At 41.5% G+C, this 24,768-nt stretch overlaps 1 protein-coding gene across 1 annotated transcript in view; it reads right to left on the bottom strand.

The window, feature by feature from the left end:
• Positions 1-20,287: 20,287 nt before the first annotated feature.
• BANK1 (B cell scaffold protein with ankyrin repeats 1) overlaps positions 20,288-24,768 on the bottom strand; it is a 298,828-nt gene continuing 294,347 nt past the window's right edge. The window contains exon 17 of the mRNA XM_073340798.2: positions 20,288-21,984. The gene's annotated coding sequence lies outside the window, so the exon portion shown is untranslated. The remainder of the gene's footprint in view (positions 21,985-24,768) is intronic.

Here is a 24,768-nt window from a genome sequence, read left to right as displayed (position 1 = left end):
GGCAAAACCTTAAGTTACAAAAAAGATACACAGACCGAAATAGTTATTCTATTCAGCACAATTCTTTTCTCAGTCATTTAAAGAAATCATAATCTAACACATACCTAGCTAGATTACTTACTAAAAGTTCTAAGACTCCATTCCTGGTCTATCCCCGGCAGAAACCAGCATATAGACAGACACACAGACCCTTTGTTTCTCTCCCTCCTCCCAGCTTTTGAAAGTATCTTGTCTCCTCATTGGTCATTTTGGTCAGGTGCCAGCGAGGTTACCTTTAGCTTCTTAATCCTTTACAGGTGAGAGGAGCTTTCCCCTGGCCAGGAGGGATTTCAAAGGGGTTTACCCTTCCCTTTATATTTATGACAACAGGGTACTAGAATGTGCATCATTAGGCTCCAGTTCTGAACACCTTTCAGATTATTATAATTCAGTATGGAATATTGTCCATATCCCATCCTCATCTTGTATCTTGTTCTCTGTCTCCTCACAGGTCCTAGTCTTATTCTCAGTTAAGAGTACCTTACTCTATGACCAGTCGGAATGATTTTAACTACATCAGTGAGACTATTTGTAAAATAAGGTGCAACTCATCTTGAGTCAGGGTAGCAGAATCCAACCTTGTATTATTATAAGTGGAAGGCCTCTATCTAATTAGTGGTTCACTTTAATAGTATTAAATAAGCCTTTGCATAGCAAAATTTATCTGGTGTAAAAGGATGGTCTTCATTGGAAGGTGAAACATTTCATACACTGTCAAAGATTAATAAGTAGTATAGTATACATCACTCCAAGCAGCAAAATTAGTATGCACATCTCACGGCCACATTAAAAAGCTTAATTGAAACCAAAAAACTTTAAAAACACATGCATACAGAAATAGTTATAATATAATGACCTGCTGCCAAAAACTACTCCAGGAAAAATGATTGATGGCCTCTCTGTAATTAAACACATTCTAGCATTCCATGACCACCGAGACAATTACTCAAACTTTGTAACAATGTATAAAGAAAAAAACCCTTAGCTAACGGGCCATGACTACCCCTATACACCCATTATTCAATTTTATCCTCTTCAACCAGAAATAAAAATGGTAAAAACATTAAAAAAAATTAAAAGACCCCAAGAACAAAACAAGAGCTTACTAGGAATTTAAAACTGCACTAAAAGCAAGGCCTAATCTTGTATATAAAGTCTTACCTGTCCCTGTCACCCTACCTCAGCCTAGCTTCTTAGAGATCTCTGATTCTACTGGTTAAAGCACTAGAGGTTTATGATTAGCCACTATTCAAATCTGGAAGTCCTAACATTTAGGAATTTTGAATCACAAAAATACACAAACCCTCCAAATCTCACAGTCTAATGTACAGGTCTGGGACACAATCCATCCCTCCAAAATTTGTCTCTTCCCTCATGACAGTCTTTAAGAGCTGGCTGGCCCACTCTTCTCATTCTGTTTGTTTTAGGGTATCAGTTAGTAGGATTATGCCCCATTTCAATATCCTAAATGTTGACATCTTCTAGAGAGAGGGCAGCCCGTCTTTCTCTCTCTGTACTTCAGTGGCAGTAGGAATGGAATGCTGACGCATACACTGGGCCCTTATGTCTGCCTCTGAGACATCAAGACTGCAGAGGGCTAAGGAGAACTCTACTTTCAGGTGATATCAAGGGTTTCCTTTAGCCTAATGCACTCTGGAATCTTCAGAGAACATAATATTTGACCTGTTTGGTAAATTCACCACTAAGTTCATCCACCTTCGATGCAATCTGTGCCTTCTTCAAGGAAGGCACTTAGCCTGCATTCTCCAATACCTTTCCTGCTACACAATGGCCACTTATGAGAGTTAAGAAAAAAAACTTATTGTACAGTATGTGAAAAAAGCTGAATAACATAGTGCTCAAATGATAATTGTGTTGGGAACAGCAATTTGGTTGCTAACTGAAAATTATTTACTTGAGAGCATTTAATTATTTTCTCCCTTTTTCAATGTGTTTTCAATTTTATTCCTGAAAAGGAACCGGGAAAAACTTACAGATAAACATGGATTGCATTCTGGGCCAGACTTTGCAAAGGGAGTGGATGACAAAAGATGATTACAAAGCTTCAACTCATAAGTGAGATCCCATGAAACAAAGGAAGATGGCTAGATGTTATTTTTTGTTAGGGAGAGGAACTTGGTCCCTCTACATTCAGATCAAAACCAAACCATTTATAAAATGGGAGGCAAATATGGGGAACTAGAAATTATGAACATTAATCAGAAGTAGTATAATGATTCCCATTTCCCTCTTCTGATGATTAAAGTGGATTGGTTCTCCAGTTTATTGGTACAAATATGCAACATTTTAGCCCCCATGGCATTTCCAGTTTATATAGGTCCACAGATTCCTTTCTCTGATGCTTCAACCTGACTTCCCTACACAGCTCAACATGACGATGTATTGTAAAACTTGTAATTGATGTTCAAGTTATACAAAATCCCTATTTTGTCTTGATCTGAAAACGAAGGGCCTGGATTATCCATTGCCTTGTGTTGGATATTCACACCTGTGCAAAGGGGATATAAAATGCTATGTAATCAGAAGCCTCCTCTCATTTACATGGGTGCTAGCATCTTACATCCACACTGCACAGGTTTGAATGACTATACAAAGTGCCAGGCAAGGAGATTCTGGCCCTAAGGCTGCAATTACACATTTTCCTATTTGTACCAGCTAATGACTGACAGACCCATCTGTAATGGATTTGTGCTGGTAATGTGCCTTTTAGGGAGTTCTGTTCTTCTACCTCAAGATACAAATAATGAATTACATGTATCCTTGGGAGGTGAAGGGGAGAGAGAGAGAAAGAGAGCAGGATTAAGGCCCAAGAGATTTACTTAGGGTTGCCAACTTTCTAATCTCACAAAACTGAACACCCTAGCCCCACCCCTTACCCGAGGCTCGGCTCTGCTCCCCCGTTCACTACATTTCCCCCTCCCTCAGTGGTTTGCTCTCCCCCACCCTCACTTACTTTCACTGTGCTGGGGCAGGGGGTTGGAGTGGGAGGGCTCTAACCGGGGGTATGGGCTCTGGGGTAGGGCCAGAAATGCAGGGTGCAGGGTGTGGGAGGGGGTGAGGGCTCCATCTGGGGGTGTGGGCTCTGGGATGCAGGAGGGGGCTCCAGGCTGGTGGGTGGCTCAGGGCTGGGGCAGGGGGTTGGGCCATGGGCTTACCTCTGGCAGCTCCCGGTGAGCAGCACAGCAAGCGGGGGAGGTAGGAAGGGGGGGCTAAGGCAGGCTGCAGACCACACTGTGCCCCAGAAGCGGCCAGCAGCAGGTTCTGCTCCCAAGTGGAGGCGTGGCAGGCGGCTCTGCATGCTACTCTCACCTGCAGGCATCGCCCCCGCAGCTCCCATTGGGCACGGTTCCCGGCCAGTGGGAGTGCGGAGCTGGTGCTCGGGGTGGGGACAGCATGTGGAGCCCCATGGCCCCCCCACCTAGGAGTCGGACCTGCTGGCTGCTTCTGGGGCACAGCACGGAACCAGGACAGGTAGGGATTAGCCTGCCTTAGCACCGCCGACCAGACTTTTAATACCCCTGGTCAGCAGTGCTGACCAGAGCCGCCAGGGTCCCTTTTCGACTGGGTGTTCCCATCGAACCTGGACACCTTGTCACCCTAGATTCACTGAGAAGATTACAGATACTAAGGGAACGTGTACACTGGGTAGAGTAATGCCCCTCTGCCATGTACATTGGTCAAACTGGACAGTCTCTACGTAAAAGAATAAATGGACACAAATCAGATGTCAAAAATTATAACATTCATAAACCAGTCGGAGAACACTTCAATCTCTCTGGTCACGCAATCACAGACATGAAGGTCGCTATCTTAAAACAAAAAAACTTCAAATCCAGACTCCAGCGAGAAACTGCTGAATTGGAATTCATTTGCAAATTGGATACTATTAATTTAGGCTTAAATAGAGACTTGGAGTGGCTAAGTCATTATGCAAGGTAGCCTGTTTCCTCTTGTTTTTTCCTACCCCCCCCCCCCGATGTTCTGGTTTAACTTGGATTTTAACTTGAAGAGTGGTCAGTTTGGATGAGCTATTACCAGCAGGAGAGTGAGTTTGTGTGTGTATGGGGGTGGGGGGGATGTGAGAAAACCTGGATTTGTGCAGGAAATAGCCCAACTTGATTGTCATGCACATTGTGTAAAGAGTTGTCACTTTGGATGGGCTATCACCAGCAGGAGAGTGAATTTGTGTGGGGGGGTGGAGGGTGAGAAAACCTGGATTTGTGCTGGAAATGGCCCACCTGATGATCACTTTAGATAAGCTATTACCAGCAGGACAGTGGGGTGGGAGGAGGTATTGGTTCATATTCTCTGTGTGTATATAAAGTCTGCTGCAGTTTCCACGATATGCATCTGATGAAGTGAGCTGTAGCTCACGAAAGCTTATGCTCTAATAAATTGGTTAGTCTCTAAGGTGCCACAAGTCCTCCTTTTCTTTTTGCGAATACAGACTAACACGGCTGTTACTCTGAAACTGGGTAGAGTGGATGTGTAATTGTAGCGCATGTGGATATACCTGAACTACCTGTAATCTAGCAAGCTCACGTACCAATAGCAATGAAACCAACTATGACAGCATGAACTTCAGTGGGGGCTATCCACTGGGCTACCCAGTGTCCCACGTGGACTTGTACAGCCTGCACTGAAGCCCATGGTGCCATGGGCTATTGACACATGAGCTAGCTAGATGACAGCTAGCTTGGGTGTATCTAGGTGTTGCAATAACACACCACTCCTGATTGCAGTGTATCATAGAATCATAGAATATCAGGGTTGGAAGGGACCTCAGGAGGTCATCTAGTCCAACCACCGCTCAAAGCAGGACCAATCCACAACTAAATCATCCAAGAGAGAAAGCAGCACTGTTTCTGCCTGGTGACGAACCAGGGACCTTTCGCGTGTTAGGTGAATGTAATAACCACTACACTACAGAAACCAGCTCAGGCATACCCTAAGATTACAAAGTAATTACACAATAAAGGAAACATTAAAAATAAGGGAATCTACACAAAAAAGCATTAATGAAAACTAGCTGAAAGATATTGGGACAGGATGGACACTAATTCTGTATTTTTTAAATTGCAATCAGGCCCAATCTAGAAATACATTATTTATAATGTTTAAGAAATGAAGATTTGTTGACCTACCCCAAGTCTCCAGCGAAGCTTTTGTTATTATCAACCACTTTATCTCTGTCTACTTCATCAAAAGACGCCTGACAAGTGGATGTCTTTCACCTCTCAAATGAACATCATACATACACTCTTTTGACTGATTTTACGTAATAAGATAGGTCTAATAGCAGTCAAGAAAAAACAAGTTACAGTTAGAATCTGTCTTAAACACAAATGAAGCAACAGCTTTTGGAGCCCAGAACACCAAATGGAGTCTGCTACTTTTAGGGTGCCTGCATCACTTTCTGAAGAAGCAGAGGACAAGGAAGTAACTCATAGCTTGTGTTTGCTCCCTGTTTCCAGCTGTCTGGAAACCTATAAGTCCTCCAAGGCCAGCCCTTTCACCAAAGTAAACAGAACATCTATCAGGCATCTACTGCAAGTCAAGCAAGTTTCACAAATATATCCAGCCATAGTTCATGTTAAATCTCTTGCCCCAGGTTGTCTTGCATTGCATTTAATTAAGACACAGCATGAAGGTCTCATTGAGATAGCTCACCTTTGGGGAAAAGGACAGAGGTTAACAGGATACCACTTACAGGATGTAGAAAATAAAGAAAAAAAGAAGCTGAACCTTAATAGTTAATAGGAACTCTGTTGCAACTCTGCAAAATAGCCTAACTGCATTATCCTGTAAATTGTTATAGTGTGATCATAAATTCATTTAACTTGCCTTTGGGACAAACCCCAAAAAGTTATATAGCAAATAATCACAACGTTAACATCTTCCAAACTATAAAACAGTCAGTGTACGAGGCAAACAGCTCTTCAACTCTGCAGTTTGCTTTGAATGGGAGCTGCTTGAGTGCCTCTGCTTGGTCTTTTCTTATCTTTCCTATCAGCTGCTTGATCTTATCTAGAGGTTAAGTAGCCGATATGCTTTTTCAAAGCGCAGGAGACTTATCAACATAGGTGAGTCACAGCTTAGCTGGGTGCAATGCTGCAGCTGTATGCTCTTCCTTCTGCAAAAAACTTTTTCCAAAGAAGCAATTTCCCACCACAGCCTGTGCCCAGCAGGGCTGATACCAGTGAAAGAAACCTCCTTGGCGATTATAACCTGCTTCCCCTGGCCAGTCTCAAAATGTTGTTCCTGTCATCAAGGCCTGACAACAAAGCAGTGCTGTATCTCCTGCTTTCAGTTAGATTTCTGAGGGGCACTGAAAAGCACCTTACTGGATATCATGACTTGCAGTATTGTTTTTGAAGTGTTTAATTGAATGTAGAATATGAATCAAGCTCTTTTCTCCCTGCTTTTAAGCAGTTCAATGCAAAACACAATAGAATTTAAACAGAACCAGGGTTCTCTATTCCCAAGTGCATTCAGAGATGCATCAGGTCCCAGGACATAGGAAGGACTGGGTGCAGGCAGTATAGTGGGACCAATAGCTGTGTCTATCAAGTCTGGTTTTATGTCTTTGAATCTGACCAGTACCAGATGCTTAAGGGGAAGGTTTAAAACCTCCATAATGGACAACTATGCAGCAACCTGCCCTCATTAGAAGCTTCTTCCTAACCCCCTGCAGTTAGAAACGCCCATTATATCCATCTTATGTATCTGTAGATGATATTCTTAATATTCATGCATATGTCTAATACATTCTTTAAATTCTACTAAGCTCTTGGCCTCAGTGACATCTTATGGCAATGAGTTCCTCATGATAAGTATTTAATTTAAATCATTTTTAAATTTGTTGCCTTTGATTTTCACGGGAGTGCCCCTTGTTGTATTATGAAGGCAAGGTAAATAATTTACATTCTGTATAGTGTTCATAATTCTGGTATAATCATGTCCCCTCTAACACTCTCTGTCTTTTCAATTTCTTCCCCAATAGAGTCTTTCTATCCTTCCAATAATTTTTGTTGCCCTTCTCTAGACCTTTTCTATTTCTGCTATATTCTTTTGAAGACTGGTGTGTTTGGGTGAGTGAATGGGTGCCTGTGTAAAACAGCACATTATATAAGGTGAGGGTGCACCGTCGATTCATATAATGACATAATATTTTCAGTTTTATTCTCTATTGCTTTCTTAATGTAGCCTAACATTCTGTATGCTGCTTGGACCACAACAGCACACTGAGCAGCTTTCATCGAGCTATTCACAATGACACCCAGGTCTTCCTCCTCAGTGGTTACAGTCAATTTAGATTCCATCAGGCTGTGTGGATAGCCAAATTGTTCTCACTGACATGCATTACCATGTGCATGTCAGCACTGACTTTAATCTGCTATCAGGCTGCCCACTCACTTCCCTTGGTTAAATCCTTTTGGAGTTCCTCACAACCCTCTCTAGACTGTACTAATTAAGGAATTTTGCATCATCCACCAAGATTTTGAATAATATCAGAGGCTACTTGGCCACTGCCTGAAGATCCATGAAGGAGGGGCACGTAATCTATTTGTCTCAACAAAAATATCAAAAGGAGGGGATAGTGGGGTTTACTAGGCAGTCATCACCCTTTTGAAGTTCACTCTAGGTAAGGGGAGGCCACTTCTACAGACCAAGAATGATTTGCTCAAACTAATCTGCAAGTTTACTCATACATTTGTAAGTGGAGTCAGGATGAGCTCTACCCTGACATCTGGTGGCGAGTCATGGTGGGTTGTGGAAAAGAACTTCAGGGGCTGATCTCATTTGCATAGGCACACCCACCCTGCCTAGATGGTCACTTAGATGCTATAGGAGTCCCAGTTTCTCTGTTATTGGGGCAGGAATAAACTGTTATGTGAATCAAGGACAGTGGAACTGTACTTGGCCTTTTGTTATGATGGAGGGACCTACCATCAACTAAGCAGCACTCACTAGGCAAGGGTCATGGGTTCCAAAACCCAGTGAAGAGAGAGAGGCTGGGGATAGGTATTAATACTTGGTGGTATGGGCCCCCTGGTGAGGGCCTTACATGCTAATTGTACTTCCTCCTCTCTCCACGGTAGAATATCAGAGCTAATTTTGATTCCATTAGGAGTCTAGTTACAGACTGCTGAGCTGAATTCACTTTTGACTAATGGTGCACCAGCACTGAGGCTCCCCTACTACGAGCTGAAATCACAAAAGAGCTAAACTTACTAAGAGCTGAAAACACGGAGTGTTGTGTTAAGCAGTGGGGGAGCCTGGAAATATATTGTGGAGCAGTTTGCGGGATGGCTGGCAGAGCAGAGCAGTTTGTCAGATGCCTGGAGCAGCTCATGGAGGTGGCTGGCAGAGCGGAGCCCCCTGGAGAGGTGGGGCAATCAGCTTTGGACCACGTAAGGTGCCCCTTAACCCCTGCCCCATCTCCACCCAGGTTGGGAGGTAAAACTCTGCAGATAAACTTTCGAACTCCGGGGCTGCCCTGACCAGGGACAGAGACTTTTGGGACTTTGGGTGATTTTGAGTTGCTGGACTCAAGAACCAAAGAGAAAGGACACGCCCCAATTTGCTTGGGGTGGGTTTTTTGCTCATGGGTTGTGTTATGAATCCTGTTGGTGGTGTTTCCCCAACATAATGCCACATTGTTTCTCTCTGTTATTAAAAGGCCTTTTGCTACACTCAGACTCTGTGCTTGTGAGGGGAAAGTATTGCCTCTTGGAGGCGCCCAGCAGGGTTGGTATATATTTGTCCCAGGTCACTGGGTGGGGGTTCGAGCCGGTTTTGCATTGTGTTATTGGAATGGAACCCCTAGATACTGAACCCGGCCCTTGTTGCTGCCAACTCTGATGGGCAGAAAGATTACACATTCAAGAAAATTATGAACAGCTCATGGACAACTACTGAACAGAAGAAGACAAAATTTGACAAATAAAATTTCAATGCTAATTATTTTCTCAGCTTTAATATTGATGAGTAGCCAGGGCAGATTTTGCAATGCACCAGATATTACTGCATGGAACCCTCTGTTAGGGTGACCAGATGTTCTGATATTATCAGGACCATCCTGATATTAGGGGCTTTGTTTCATATATGCAACTGTAACCCCCCCAAAAAGAAAGTGTCACGATTTTTCACACCTGTTACCTCATCACCCTACCCTCTATACTGCTTTACAACTGAATACTGACTAGACTTTACATTATAGCAGTTAAAGATGGAGAAGGCCACTTAAGTCATCTTGTCCACTCTTGCATAATGACAGGTTTCAGAGTAACAGCCGTGTTAGTCTGTATTTGCAAAAAGAAAAGGAGTACTTGTGGCACCTTAGAGACTAACCAATTTATTTGAGCATAAGCTTTCGTGAGCTACAGCTCACTTCATCGGATGCATAACACAGTATGCATCCGATGAAGTGAGCTGTAGCTCACGAAAGCTTATGCTCAAATAAATTGGTTAGTCTCTAAGGTGCCACAAGTACTCCTTTTCTTTGTCTACTCTGTTACCCCCACCAATTGATTATTGTTCCCTATACTACATTTGTATAATAGAATAAGCCTGAATTCCCTTTAAATGAAATACAAACGGTGTCTGAGTTAAGTACAGTCATTAAAATGGCCTTCAACACTGAAGTATTCGCAGATTAAATCAACTAAGATTTGCAGAACTCCAGGCTGGTGTCTGAACATGGGAGGGAGGGACACAACTGGGGTTTCTGACAATATGATTAGATTATAAAATAGTTTGCTAGCACAGCTGCTGATTTGCTCACTTAATTCACACTTGGCAGCATTTGCAATGAGAAGGCTCCTGGTTTAAGGCAAGGTAAGTTAAAGCTTGTCCTCCTTGGGTTGCGGACATCTGGAGAAACAAATACATTGACGTCAGACCTGCAGAGAATCCTGTACCTAAAGTAGTTTATGAAATCTCATCTTAGAAATATGAACAAACAAAGTGAAGGTTAATGTAATTTTCCTGTGTATGCCCAAAAGCCAGAGAACAACACAAGTCCGGGCTTTTAGAGTTTATTAATCAATGGCAGCAGTGGGTTCACAATAAATGGCTTTTAAGCCTCCTAATTTCTTTAACCACCTTTACACAACTGAAAAGCACTTTCCTTCCAATTACTTTCTTCCCCTGCTGCTGTTGCTCAAAATATGTCTCACATTCACATAGTGCCTTTCATAAAGACGAACTGGAGTCCAAAAGGCGGTATTAGACATAGATAATATAATCCATTGTTCACCAGTGGAATGCAGCCATCTCTAGGGTGGAATGCAGCTCATGCACTCCAGCAACATCCAATCAATTTAGGTTAAAAATGAATGATCTCAACTAAATGAAAAAGGACCCTTCCCCTATTTCCTCCTCAGTACTCCTCAGCTTCCCAACTTTACATTGCAGCCCACTGTCCTGGCCAAGGACATTGGGAAGACACTATGGAATCTGCCAACATTATGCCATAATGTCCCTTCAGATCCCATGCATGAAAATACATGTGTTTTCCTTACTACAGTTTAATGATGCTCTGCTTAGGCTACTGGAATGGCCTAAGTTCTTTACTGAAAGCCAGATTCTATCACCCTTACTCACAATGAATAGAACCTTATCTTGCAAATACTCCCATTGAAATCAGGGGGGTTATCTGAAAAGTAAAGTACTACTCAATATGCTTAAAGATGGCCCTTAGTAACTCAGGCTGAGTAGTACCTTACTAGTCATGAATGAATAGTTGAAACCAAGTTAGAAACTAGGCCATGTCTACACTACCACTTATGTGGAAAAAAACCCCTAAGCAATGTACATTTTGCTTGCATAAGCACTTGTGCGCACAGCTTCTCCCGCCAACATAGCTACTGCCGCTCGTTTAGGTACGTTTATTACGTCAATGGGAGAGCTCTCTCCCGTTGTCATAGAGCAGCTCCATGAGTGATCCTACACCTTCTGATAATGAAACAGCCAAGTAAATAACTCGTTACAATTGTATACTAAGAATCAAATTTTCAACCGTTGCATTCAATTCTGCATCTGCAAGTGTTTCACAAGAATCAAATAAGGGGCCCTAGATGTGGCTGGCTAAAATATGGGCCCAGAGTACCTTTAATCAGAATGAAAATAACTCTTAGCATTTGCATCATCATTTCCCCCAACCCATTAGGTGCAGGAATTAATTTAATTTTAAATTAATAAAAACTCACTCACCAGTGACAGACTTGTGCCTTCATGGTTGCTTTTCATTTTGTTTACTGCATGCTGAGATGATGCAGGAACACAAGCATGTGCTCTGTTGAAGGAATCCCATTGCCCAAATAATTGCAGCTAGAGGTAGGCCAGAACTAAACTCTTAGAACCAAACACTCCTGAACTTTGGCAGAGGGAAGGTCAAAATCCAGATCCTGATTTGAGTTTTGTAGTTAGGGCCCATCTTGGATTACAAGCCAACACAGAGAAAATCACCCTCTCCGATCATTTTGCGAATTTGCTTCTTGAAACCAATATACACAGACGTGGAACTTTTGCAGTAGTAAATGCAGTAGTGAAGAAGAAACAAATAAAAAAGCCAGTACAGATGACTGAGCTGAAACCTGAGCAACTAGTTCAGCAACTTCCCAATGGAGAAGTACCTAAGGAATTCTGAGTAAGCAAAGAGTCAGGAACTGGAATAAAATTGTCTCTTGGCACAAGATCCAGTGGGATTTTCTCAGGAGACTCTAGACATACTACTACTACTGTTATTCATTTCTATTTTAATAGTACCGAGAGGCCTCACCTGAGATCAGAGGCCATTGTTGTAACCCCTGTAAAAATACATAGGGAAAGAATCTAAATAGACAAGAGACAAAGGGAGGGAGAGGAGAAGTGTTACTGTCTGAATTTTATAGATTGGGACTTGCCCCAGGAAGCCTGTGGCAGAGCCAGAAATTGAACCCACATCTGCTGAGTTTCAGGATCATTCTGTAACCAATAAGGCCATCCTTCCTCCCACAGTTTTATGTATGAGAGCTCCATTATTATAGACAGCTAAGAAATAGTCGTCATCTTTGAAATCAGACCGCTCATTTGGGTGCCTAAACATGGATTTAGGAGTCTAACTTAAGGCATCCAAGTTTGAAAACTTGGCCTTGATTTTTTTTATTCTTTAATCCTCTGTCATATGTCACTATGCATTTTGGTGTTTATTGTGGTTATCTGGCATGGTCACAATCCTGTCTCTATTAGAGTGGCATACAGTGATGCATGGGAATTCTACACCTAGTTAAGAAAGAGAAATAGATTAAAATGTCAGTTTAATTTTGTAATAGCAAGTGCTGACACTGAATGGTAGCTTGAGAATTTACTGTGGGTCTGAACATTATGTCTCTGATCAGCAGAGCATATCAACTGATAAGATGTGTGAACTGTCAAATAGTGTAGCTACAGTAAGAAAATTATGCCATTCTTGCTGCTTTATGCAATATCTGTATGTCATTTCCCCCTTGCATTTGTATATAACAAGTCATGTTACACCCAGTTCTGCTGACAGAAGACAGGCTGAGGAGAGCCTAAAATATACGGCTGACATTTTAACAAGCATAAAGACCACTACTGTGGTTGCACCAAATGAAGGCCACATTACAAAGAAGCACCTCTCATTGAAAAAAAAAAATCTTAGTAATTCACTGTAGCTCCAGGCAGGCAAAAACCTCCTGTCTCAATATCTGTCCTGCTCTTCACCCAGGGAGAAGAGAAGCTAATAGAGAAGAGAGACATGGCATGAATCTGTCACACAGTGGGATGGATTCACCCCGATGGAATATTTTCAAATAACTGTGAAACCAGTGAAGTTATGTTTGTCCCACTCATTTTAAGATTTAATTATTTCAATAATTTGCTTGTATCATGCAGATCACTAAGGCCTGAGTCCTTAATGGAGGATGGGAACCTCCGTTAGTACTTGGTAAAGAAGACTCTCCTGTTAAATTTAAGGCACTGACCTGAGTGAAGGTCTTAGCTGGGAGAAGATGGATAATGTGAAATGGGAGATGTTAACCAATTTCCCTCACAGATAATACCCTTTAATTTTCATCTGTCTGGGCCTGAGGTGATACAGGTGTCAGTGCACAACGGAGGCAGCTAAGAATTCCTCCAGATTTGGTTTATCAGCTAAGCGAAGAGGCCAGCAGCCTTTCCCAGTGAGATACTGGAGTTAGCAGTAGAGCATCTCTCTCAGTGCAGCCCCCGATAGTTGGTTGGGAGAAGTTGAGGCCATAACCTCAGAAATACCAGCTTGCATCCCCGGGAGCAGGCTGGGCTGCTGAAAAAGATGGTGCAGCCTGCACAGTCCCACTGCACACCAGACCTCTAAGGAAAGGAAAGTGCCTTGATACTGAAATGTGGAATGTAAATAGTGCAGGGCATTTTTTGTTTTAGTTGACACTGAGGCTGGGATTTTCAAAGGGGCCTAAGGGATTCAGGCACAACACTCCCACTGAATTTCAATTAGACATTTTAGTCCCTTCAACCCTTTTGAAAATCCCAGCTTCAGTGTTTGGTTACTATTGTTACTGCTTTCTGATCTAAATTCAGAAGCACTAGGTTTTGCAACAAACTTACACCATTGGGGCTGTTTCTGAGGAACAAGCCTGGAACTCCCTAAAAGGCTTCACATGCATTATATATGTGCAGTGTTCAAGCATTATCTGAACTCATAACAGAAAGTATTGTACGGTCTTTAGAAATTAATCGGTCATCATCGCCCTTCCTTTTTTAAATACCAAGTTAAATTGCAAAAGCGTTACTGTAATTCCTAACAGATGTGCTGCTGGGCTGTCAGCAAGGAATGTGTGGGTGAGGGACTGAGGAAGAATGAATGAATGATTGAACAGAAGTGAACACAATAGGGGCGGTGGGTGGAAAGAAGAGGCTCACTATTGGCTCCCTCCCTCCCTTAATATTCTTGAAATTGACACATACAAAGTGGCGCGGGAGGAGAGGATGAAAGAATCTTACCCTCCCCTACCCTCTCTTTTATTTCAGCTCATCTTTGCCTTGGGGATATTTTTGTTTCTATGCTCTCTTTTAGGTACAGGTAACATACCTTGGATGTGAATGCGGTGAATAGTCTTAGGAACAGGCTTGCCTGACCTGAATGCAAAAACTGCAGCTCGGTATGGAGCTCTCACTCTGCCTTGTTTTGCTGGTTAAACTGCTCTGTAATAACAGCTGGTCACGTAAGGTTGGCTGAATAATTCACCGTGTTCATCTTGTGACATTCTAAAGATTCCGTAGTCAACAAAAATTTTGTCTTTTGTTTGCTTGGTTGATCCGTCTGTCCATCTTTTCATTTCACTGGTCTGTTGATCATATAATTTATTTGGTAAATTTTATGTCTTTTTTGAGGAAATATGTAATGAGAATTCCTTCCCAACATTCAGCCAGCTCTCTGTCTGGGCTATGTTGTAACAGAGCCTATGTGGCCTTGCTTGGCAGTAAGGGGACAAAAAGGCCACCAATCCTGTGTGCATGCAGAGGGTTACCCAGGGTAGGGAAAGCAATCTCCAGGCAGCCATTAAGAAAGTGGGTGGGATGGGGCAGGGTGTGGGTGCTACTTTGAGGAATTAGAGTCAATTGGAAACCAACACAGCTGAGCCAGCACAGATTGGAAAGAGTGAGTGGGGGGCATGGTAAAATATACTCCTCATAGAGATGCAATAAATTATTTCTTCATGGGAACAAGGAAGTTATTGGATTCTCTGAGTCACAATTCCTTCCTGTGGCAACTCATTGGGCACTACACCTATACACTGTCCCATACTCAGGATTGACGGTAATTTCTCAATATAGTCCTGTCTAATCTAATCTAACCACTGCCTTGATTTTCATGTAATCTAACTTGGTATACCGAAGAAAGTACTAACTGACTTCAAAGATGCCCTGTCAACTCCTTTTAAAAAAAATATACTCTTGATTTTATTATTGCTCTCTAGTCTTTGAAATATTATCTTGGAAACCTAAACTAAGATGGTCTTTTTTCCTTCTACTGTCTCCTCCAGTTGCAAAAGCAATTTTTTGTTGTCATGTTTTCAGTGCTGCAGGAGTAAACACAAATTCTTCTTTGCTTAATTCACTTCACTCATCTCAGGGATGTCAGCAGGCTCCTTAGCTAAATTCTGCTGCAAAACAACAGGAAAGGGGGATTACTTATAAACTGGATTTGGAGAAGTGGAGTCTGTCAGATTGATGACTGTCTACTTAATTTGCCAAACTTCCCTGATTTCAGTGGAGTTGCACCAAGGGTACCTGTGAGTAAGATAATCCTTGTTAATAAAGTGATTAGCTATTTAAAAAATCTAGCATCTGGGATATTTGCATATACAAATATGACATATTAATGTAATGATGGCCTAGTGCAAGACAAGTACTTTTATAATCTGACAAGGAATTCAAACTAGTCAGCATCTGGAATTCACTGTTACAGAAGTTATGTGGTCCAATACCAGAGCTGGATTTAAAAGATTGTGGAGCATGTTATGATAAAATAGGAGTAATCAAATCTCATGTTTCATGGTATGAGCTGATCAGTGCCAGGGTCAGGAAGGATTCCACCTCTTCCACAGCAGGCAAGATATGTTATCGCGTTTTTTCACCTTCTTCTGATAAATGCATGTGCACCATGTGTCCCAACGACACCACACATTCACCGAACTGGACTAGCTGTAAGGGAGAACCCAGGGGGTCTCTCATACTGCAAGCGTAGGGATGGCTTTCCATACAGTTGGGAGGCTAACCCTCTGATCCCTAGCCCTTTCCCTTTGAGGTGCAAATCATTTATACATATTGAGTTTGTCATTTAACTTGACCAAAAGTGGGTAATGTGCCTCAGTCCATACGCTCTGGCAAAATCAATGTGAGCTTTGCCTGACTGAGAACTACAGTACGGAGGCACCAAAACTGTAAAAGTTTAATTTCAAAGTAGTTGCTACTTGTGGCTTGTAGCTATGACAGACTGGAAGTATAGTTTTATTTAAGATTGTATTCGGAGGGCAACACAAGCTCTGAAGAGCTCATTCACTTACTGCAGGGGTGGCCAACCTGCGGCTCCGGAACTACAAACGGCTCTTCAGAAGCTAATATGCGGCTCTTTGTACAGGCACCGACTCCGGGGCTGGAGCTACAGACGCCAACTTTCCAATGTGCTGGGGGGTGCTCACTGCTCAACCCCTTGCTCTGCCCCACTCCACCCCTTCCCGCCCCTCCCCTGAGCCTGCAGTACTCTCGCTTCTTCCCCCTCTCCCCCAGAAGTTGTATCTTAGGGCTTGGCTGTAGACAATGGATCGTGTGATGCGATCCAAATAAATCCGTTAGTCTTTAAGATGTCACTGGACTCCTTGTTGTTTTTGTGAAATCAGACTAACATGGCTATCCCTGATACTTTTCATACTACAGTAAACTTCACAATAATGAAACTTCACAAAACTGGGATGTGTTTGTCATCCCAATTAAACAGCTGTCCCCATGCAGTTTTTTTTAAAGTGCAATGAATTTGATCATAAATATCTACATGGATGGGGGAAGTTTTCTGGTAGCAGAGGGTTCTTTAATCTAACAGAAGAAGTCATAACAAGGTCCAATGGATGGAAGTTGGAGCTAGACAAATTCAAGCTAGATGTGCAAAAAATTTACAGAAAGGGTAATTAACCATTTCAACAATTTATCTCGAGATGTGGAGGATTCTCCATCACTTGAAGTCTTTAAAATCAAGATGAGATGTCTTTCTAAAAAGATACACTATAACTCATCCAGAAGTTATGGGCATGATACAGGAATCACTGGGTAAAATGTTATGGCCTGTGTTAGGCAGAAGGTCAGACTATAGTATCATAATGAACCCTCCAGGCCTTAAAGTCTATATGAATGTATTAACTGAAATACCGTGCTGTCTAAAAATGATACTTGGTGTATTTCATCTTTATTTCACCTGATTTTCGTAAGCTTTTATGGTCTGGGTTATAATGGGCCTCTCTCTGCCCTTGTAATTTTTCCGTTCTGTACCTGTAATTTTCAGGATTAAAAAAAAAAAACACCCCACAAAAAAGGTCTGTGGGAGCAATTAATGAGATGCAGATATCTCAGAAGCTGATTCCTGTGTTCAACATCTGATATCAGTTGCATCTTCATACCACTGCAGTGCAAAAGTTTTAAAAATAATGTAAACACTTGGCACAGGCTGGATTTGCACCCTTAAGTGGGATTTATGGAAATACCACACCAATGAAGTGGTCATAATTGGCACTCTCTATTAGAATCATGATGACACTTCACACATATTTAGCACATTCCTCCTAAGGCTCCCAAAGAGCTCTAAACATGTTTGATTAATTTAGTTTGAGGGCTAGGTGCTTTTACCCAGTTGGGAAAACCAAGGAACAGAGAGATTGACAAGTCTTTTGCAGAGCTGGACATGGAGTTGGAATCGGTCTACAGATTCTACACAAAACCATTGTTTCCTTCCCTTAGACCACTTTTCCTTCCCATTAAACTAACGCTGCTTTCCTGATATAGTTCTTGTTTTAGAGTCTCAATAACTGCAGTCTGCAGGCTAAAAAAGGCAAGATTACCTGCTACCCAAACTATCTGCAGTGGGTGGGGGTGGAGAAAAAGTTTGCCTCCTTCCTAGTCGATTTCTGGATCTATTCAGTGAAGCTCGATTGAAAAGTAACTTTGAAGTTTGTCAAAATGAGTGTTGGTCACAATATAGTAAACAGGCGGTCAGTCAGTCTGTGTGACCATGGTTCTCCCACTCATTATTAGTGTCCCTCCCCAAGGACGGTTAGTAAAATTCTCATCATCTGGCTATTATTCCTGTAATGAGAGAATTTCTATTTGAAATCAATCTTCAGCAGTGACATTTTATACCCCGGGTCCCAGCTCCACTAATAAAATAAATCTGGCACATTATACACACAGTATAGGGATAATGAATGAAATATATCCATGTGATTCATGGTAGAGCCACTTGACAATATAACCCTTCCTACCTAGTGAAGATACATTGGATAGGCCAACTGCCTTCAGGTCTGCTACATGTACTAAATTTACATTAGAATCTAGTCAAATAGTCAGCAAATGGATTGAGCTGATTCATTGCTGTTGGACAGCTATAAAGTTGAAAGTCAGAATGATGAAAAGGATATAAAGCTAATCATTGTCAAGATGAAAAAAAGACAACAGGTGAATGAAAAAGTGAGCTTAAATCTGAACCATTGTTTATTTTGGGAGGTTGAAGTTCATTTAGGTTTGAAACTGGATTTGAACTGCCTGGTGGATTTGGCTCCAAGTGAGAGCCAGAACTGGAAAGGGCATGTTTCCCCACAAGATTTCATCACTGTTCAATTCAAACTCTACCCCCAATTCTCCCTCAAATCTGAACACGGAATGTAGCCTGAAGCTAAACCAGATCCACACCCAAACACACAGTTTCTTCTGTTCAGTTCTACAAAAGATGCACCATTGACCAGCATGAAAAAAATAAATTAAAAAGACAACATGGAAACCAACAGGGAAACAGGAGTTCAATAGCTGCTACTGGACTTCATAGTTTGGACCTCCAGCATTGGCACTCTTTACCTTAAAGAACTGAGAGTTATATCTGAGATTGTAGAAGGCTTTTTACATGGAAAAATTCCTGAGCACTTGCAATGCAGTGAAAATGATAGTCTATGCAGATGGTGTGGGAGACTGATTGGAAGGTCTCATGTGAGGTGTTAGAAATTTTGCAAAGGTGCTACAAGATTTACTGATAAGCAAAGAGCACTGAAAATACCAAATTTATCTTTCCATACACTAAACTGTACTCATTTAAAACTGGATTGAAAAAAAATCAATTGAAAAATAACAAAATACTGAAGATAGTAACATCCAGAAAATATGTAATGGTGGAAGCAATTCTGGTTGCATTTTATAGTTACCAATAACCAAAGCTCATCAAATTGGAATGCCATCCTTTGGAGTGGTTTTCTAGCTATAATTGCCTCTTGCTGTTCTTCTGACTTGTGGTGTTACTTTTGCAAAATTTCTAAAATTCTTAAATATCGCTCATGGGACTCCTTAGTCGAGCTAATATACATACATGCCCCTCCCCCCTTAGCAATATGGGAATGGCAGGTTGGTTGTGACCTCCTGTCACTTGTTGGGGGTTGCAACATCCGTGCTGAGAACCCAAGATCTACATATTCACAAAAAACAACCAGGAGTCTGAGCAGACTGAAGGAAACAAGAGAAAATACTCTAATTATTAACTCCAGAGAACTGTCATCTGATTTGCACCATCTCAATTTATACTATAAGCCCCTCAGAGCAAACACTATGTCATATAGCACTTACCTAATAATCAATAGCAAATTGATGCTCATTTGTACAAGTCTGGTGCCTGTATTAAGATTGAAGAATTAATGCCTATATTTTTACAAAATTTGGTCAGTCAGAGACAATGTCAAGCTGAATCTGTGCCCTCATGATATTTGTCATCAAAAGTAACAGCCTCACATAAATCATGGAAGAGACATGCAATAGCAAGTTGAACACAAGAAAAACAAAATTGGTGACTAAGACATATTATTTTCGAGAGTTTTAGCTGATCATTGTCGAAAATTGTTCTCCGAGAACAAATAGATTCTTCTTGAGCTCAGTGTGTCTATTAAGGCTTAGTCTTTCCCCAGTGCCCTCTTAGGATGTGACTGCGTGCTGTACTCACTCAGCCCCTCATCCAGCTGGTCCACTGTTCAAGTCTGGAGATGGAAAGTCAGCCTTCTGGCTCAGGTCCACTGGAGGTCACCTATTCCGGAGTTCAGGAGAAAAGAAACACAGGCCCAAACATGCCACAGGCCTCTCTTCCTTCAGGGTGACCGTGGCAATCCACACAGTCTGTCTTACTGTCACCAGGCAAGCAAATGACATGAGGTAACCATTGCTGTGTGTGTGGGGGTGGTGGTGGTGCGGGGGATTAAAAGGGGCAGCAGAGATTAGGAGTAAGAGCGGAACGAGAAACAGGCCGGAATCAAAACTTTCAGTCCAAACTAGAGCTGGTGGAAAAATATTTGTTTTTCCTAGTAAAACTAAACATTTCCAGCCCAAACCAATAGTTTTCAGGTTTTGGATTTTAATGAAAATGAGAAATTTGCTACAGAAAGCAGACACTTTTCACAAAAAATTACATTTAGCCAAAAACCCTATTTTCTATGGTGAAATGGTTTCAACAGAAAATTTTCAACCAGCCCTAATCACCTTAAAATTATACACAGGTGTGAGAGACAACTTCATGAGAATACCTCGTAAGATTTTGTTGGTGTCAAATCCAGACCTGAACTCTACTTTAAATCTAAGCCAGATCCAAACACTGGCTCCTCAGATCATCTCTGTTTGCAACAGTTCGCTTTCTTGTCACAAATAACTCTGATAAATCAGGGCAAATAGCAAGAAAAAGTCTTAGTAAACATGTTCACCCACCTGAATCGTGCCTCAATCTGACCATGGTCAGAGCTTTTTCTTTTTCATAGACATTGGTATTTGGTTCAGGGAGGAACTTTTATTCAAACATATTCAGGTGCTTGTGCATTAACAAGAATATTCACACTGGAAATGCTTACATTAGATCATCCAGTCAGGGAACACATACCATATCACATGACTTAGTTGCCTAATTACATAGCTAAAAGGGCAGATCGAGAATTCTGAATGTCTGATATGGCCCACTATGAACAGTGCATGAACAATGCACAGGCCTAAATGTGTTGAGGAAAATTATTTGCCAATCAATAATGAATAACCAAAATATTAGTAAAATTCATGATCTAAAAACTTGTTCTCAAATAGAAAATCCAACTACTAAATTGCTGGCAACAAACACTTCAATCAGTTCTAGCATTGTGTGAGTGCTACCTATAGGATACAGTACTGGCTAGACTGTAAATTGCATATACATACTTGTACATTTCCCTTGTGTGGATAAGAAGGGTCATTTCTTCAAATCTTGTAAGTTTTCCTGCACAACTGAGGGTGCTCACTTAAATCTCAGAGTCACTATATGAATGCAGACCACAATTTGAGTCAAATTCTGCTTGGTTATGCCTATCACTGCATATGTCTTACTGGGGTTGCATGGGTTTAACAGAGGTTAGAGCCTGGCTCTGTGTTTATAGTTTACCCTAGCCATGCTATTAAACATACATACACACACAAACAAACACAAACCTGCCTTGTAAACATTATTTTTTGTAATCATGCTTATAGCTGCAGATAACTTGTGCTGATTTACATCCAAATTTAATTTACAAAGATTCAGTTTGATGGCCGTTAGAAAGTAGCTCTAATTAGAATACAGCCATCCCTCCTGGCAAAAGAGGCAAGTTTCCTGTATAAACAGACATTACAAATGTGTATAAAAAAGTTTTAAACAATAGAAAGGAAAACATACAACTTCTCTGTATTTATAACTTCACCAGTTGTGTGCATGTGAGTCCATTTAAATGAAGCATCTTATTTAACTTTTTAGTGGCACTTTTTAGTTGCACTTCTCTAACAGTTTTGTAGCAAAGTTGAAATGAGTATAAAATATGGTACACAAAACAAGGCACAGTTTTTTTCTTAACCTCACATTTAGAGAATCAACTGAAATAAACAGCAAGGAAAGAGTGTAAAATCTAGTGCTGACTTGTCAAGAAATTTTTATTTCTGCTTTCTTCAGCAATGCTGGACTTTTGCCAGGATCGCCCGAACCATATGATTCCAAGGTGCAGAAACTGCAGTGATGAGAGCATGGTCATTTTCTTAGCAATATGTGCAGTAGATTGAGCGTAAGTCAAGATGTAGATTGGATACGTGTGTGGGATGCTGAACGGAGGCAGCTGATGCAAGACAGAATGAAGAAGTGCACTGCAGGGAATAATAAAAAAATGCATATTATTGAATAAACTTTTAGCAATGGGTGGGTACGTGATCAAATGCAACATTTCTTGAAGGTTTAGATAAAGCATCAAGAGCATTAATTCTGCTCTCAGATCCACATCCAGGATTTCAAGTTTGGTCTTTCTACATGCTTAGAACTCAATTTGATAAAGGAGTGAACACCACATGAAAGCTGCAGTGCTGAAGACAGAAGAGAATTTGGCCAGAGAAGCTTACTTTTGAATGTTTATTTGTGTGAGGAGCGTTGCTAATTTGCATTTCACTAATGCATGTATTTTATGATTTACACTCAAATATGTCTTCCTTTCCATGCCCCGGCAAAAATGCAATAGCAGAATGTCAGTGTAAAATTATGAAGACATGGTTTCACACACCTGTCTTGCAAGACAACATACTAAAAAGGCTCAAATCCTCAGCTAGTTTAAATAGGAACAGATCCACTGACTTCAGTGTAGCTACACACATTTGCTCCAGCTGAGGATCTGCTTCAAAATTCATAGCAAAATGCTGGGAAGAATGTCATGGTATGAGGAATTATTTACATCTCTTTTAGGATTGTCCCACTTTGAAGGCTGCTGGTCTGATGTTAGAAAAAGTAACAAGAGTTATTTCAGGGATGAGTGGGGATGAGCCTGTCCTTGAAGACAGTGATAAATATCTATTGACTTAAGTGGTACAGGCCTATATCCTCCCAATTCCTTTTACTATGCTGTTGCATTAGTGGCCTGATTTGTCGAAGTTAAACAAAAAACACACAATCCTGTTTAGCATTCCTCTGACTGCTACCAATAAATGTATTTCATCACTTTGATTTCAGGTCAGAGAGGCATATAGGGCATGGCTGAAAGCCTGTTGAAAAAAATAGGAATCTTGCCATTGACGTTTTAGATCAGGAACGAAAAGCTCAGCCATCCAGATTTTATAAAGGATTTGAGAATTTTACCCCAAAAATGCATTTTCTCTTCTGTGGTGCATGCAAAATATATTCCATTTCCAACACTGTTTCTATCTTGCTGTTGACTTGGCAGGGCCAGAGGTGATGTAAAAGGAAGAAGTTGTAGCACACTCCTCTGTCATTCTTGTTCGTGCCATTCCACTTTTGTACAACAGGTAGCAGTACTCTCGCTATTTTATGCAGCAGGCATATGTGCCTCTCGATGAGCGTGTCCTGCTTTTCAAAAACACATGCCACTACCAGTGTGGTACTGCATTCTTTTGAACTGGGTCTCCAACTCAAATTTTGTCACAGTCAAAACCAGAAGGGTTCTGACTAAATCATTTTTTTGAAGGAGAGGGATAATGTATTTTGTCCATGACAATCTATTTTGTCATAAACAAGAACATGGGCAAAAATTGCTGAATACATTTTATCTTGCGAGTTATTCTCCCACATGTAATCCTCACTCCCACTATCCTTTCCTTTCTCACTGATGTAGCAATTTTCTAAAAGTGACAGATCACCGCTTGCTGATCCTGAGTTCTCCAGCTGCATGATTCATCTCACTTTAGCAATCTTCAGTTTACCTACTGTTTTAACTAACTTTTTCCTCCAGCTGTAGTTCCATCAGTAGAGATGAGGGTCCAGATCCTTAGTTAGTATAAGTTGCCGTAGCTCCACTGAAATCAATGGAGCTATGCCCAGTCACACCAGCTGAGGATCTGGCCTGAAATGTTGAAAAGGGAGGCAAGGTATTTAATGCAGTAATTTTAATTTGATTTAATTAATTTAATTAATTAATTAATTTTTAATTTAATTTTAAATCAGATGAAGTGAGCTGTAGCTCACGAAAGCTTATGCTCAAATAAATTTGTTAGTCTCTAAGGTGCCACAAGTACTCCTTCTCTTTTTGCGGATACAGACTAACACGGCTGCTACTCTGTAATTTGAATTTGTTCACTTTCAGGTCATGCTGAGCGCTATGTAACAGCCACTTGGAGTTTGCCAGCTTCTGGAGTTCCAGTCTGAGCCTTTAGGAGGCCCTTCCAAAAAGGACAACAAGTAAAATAGCTGCCCCAGTCCTCTGACCTCATTCTCGGCATGCTTGGAGTCAGAGGTAGGGACAGATGGTTCTAGAAACTCCTGCTGAGGCTGATAGGGAGGCGTCTGCATGGGACAATCTGTACAAGCAGTCCAAGGGACCAAAGACAAGCGGCTTAACAGCTCCCAATGAGGGAACAGCCTGATAGACACAGGGAGAGCATGTCGTTTCAGTTTTGAGTTTGGATGCTGGAGGGGAGAGAGTGCAGCTCACGGAGTCCCTGCTAAACTCCTACTTCCCTTGAAGTGAGTTTTGCTCTGCTCTGAGACTCTAGCTGCATAAACCAGGCAGTTTCGACACTGCAGCAGTCCACATCCAGAAGGAGAGAGCTGATCCAGCACTGGCTACTGAGAGCCAGCTGAAACCCCAGGAGTCTTCCAGACCCAGGAACCAGTGATCCCAGTTGGAGTCTGGAGAGGACCCTGCCCTACCCAGGGGTGAAGAAAAAGCAAGGTGACTTTTATTTAAGCCAGTCACTGCCACAGTGCTGCAATGCTCCATCTCAGGACATTGAACCTCAGCTGTACCATCTGCCTCAGAGCGATGCCAGGGAGGAACTGGGGTTTGCAAGTGTTGGGAGGCGGGGAATTCCTTTATTTTTACTATTCATTAATAATTAATGAACCTTAACCCTTCCATTGTCCAGATCCTATTTTCCCATTGCCAGTACAGTCCCCCTTTGTTATGCTGTTATTTCTAGTGTGTCATTCCT

Source organism: Lepidochelys kempii, chromosome 4 (assembly GCF_965140285.1).
Source record: "Lepidochelys kempii isolate rLepKem1 chromosome 4, rLepKem1.hap1, whole genome shotgun sequence".
Classification (NCBI taxonomy): domain Eukaryota; kingdom Metazoa; phylum Chordata; order Testudines; family Cheloniidae; genus Lepidochelys; species Lepidochelys kempii.
Note: the sequence above shows the minus strand (reverse complement) of the source record. Positions and strands in the feature narration are given on the sequence as shown.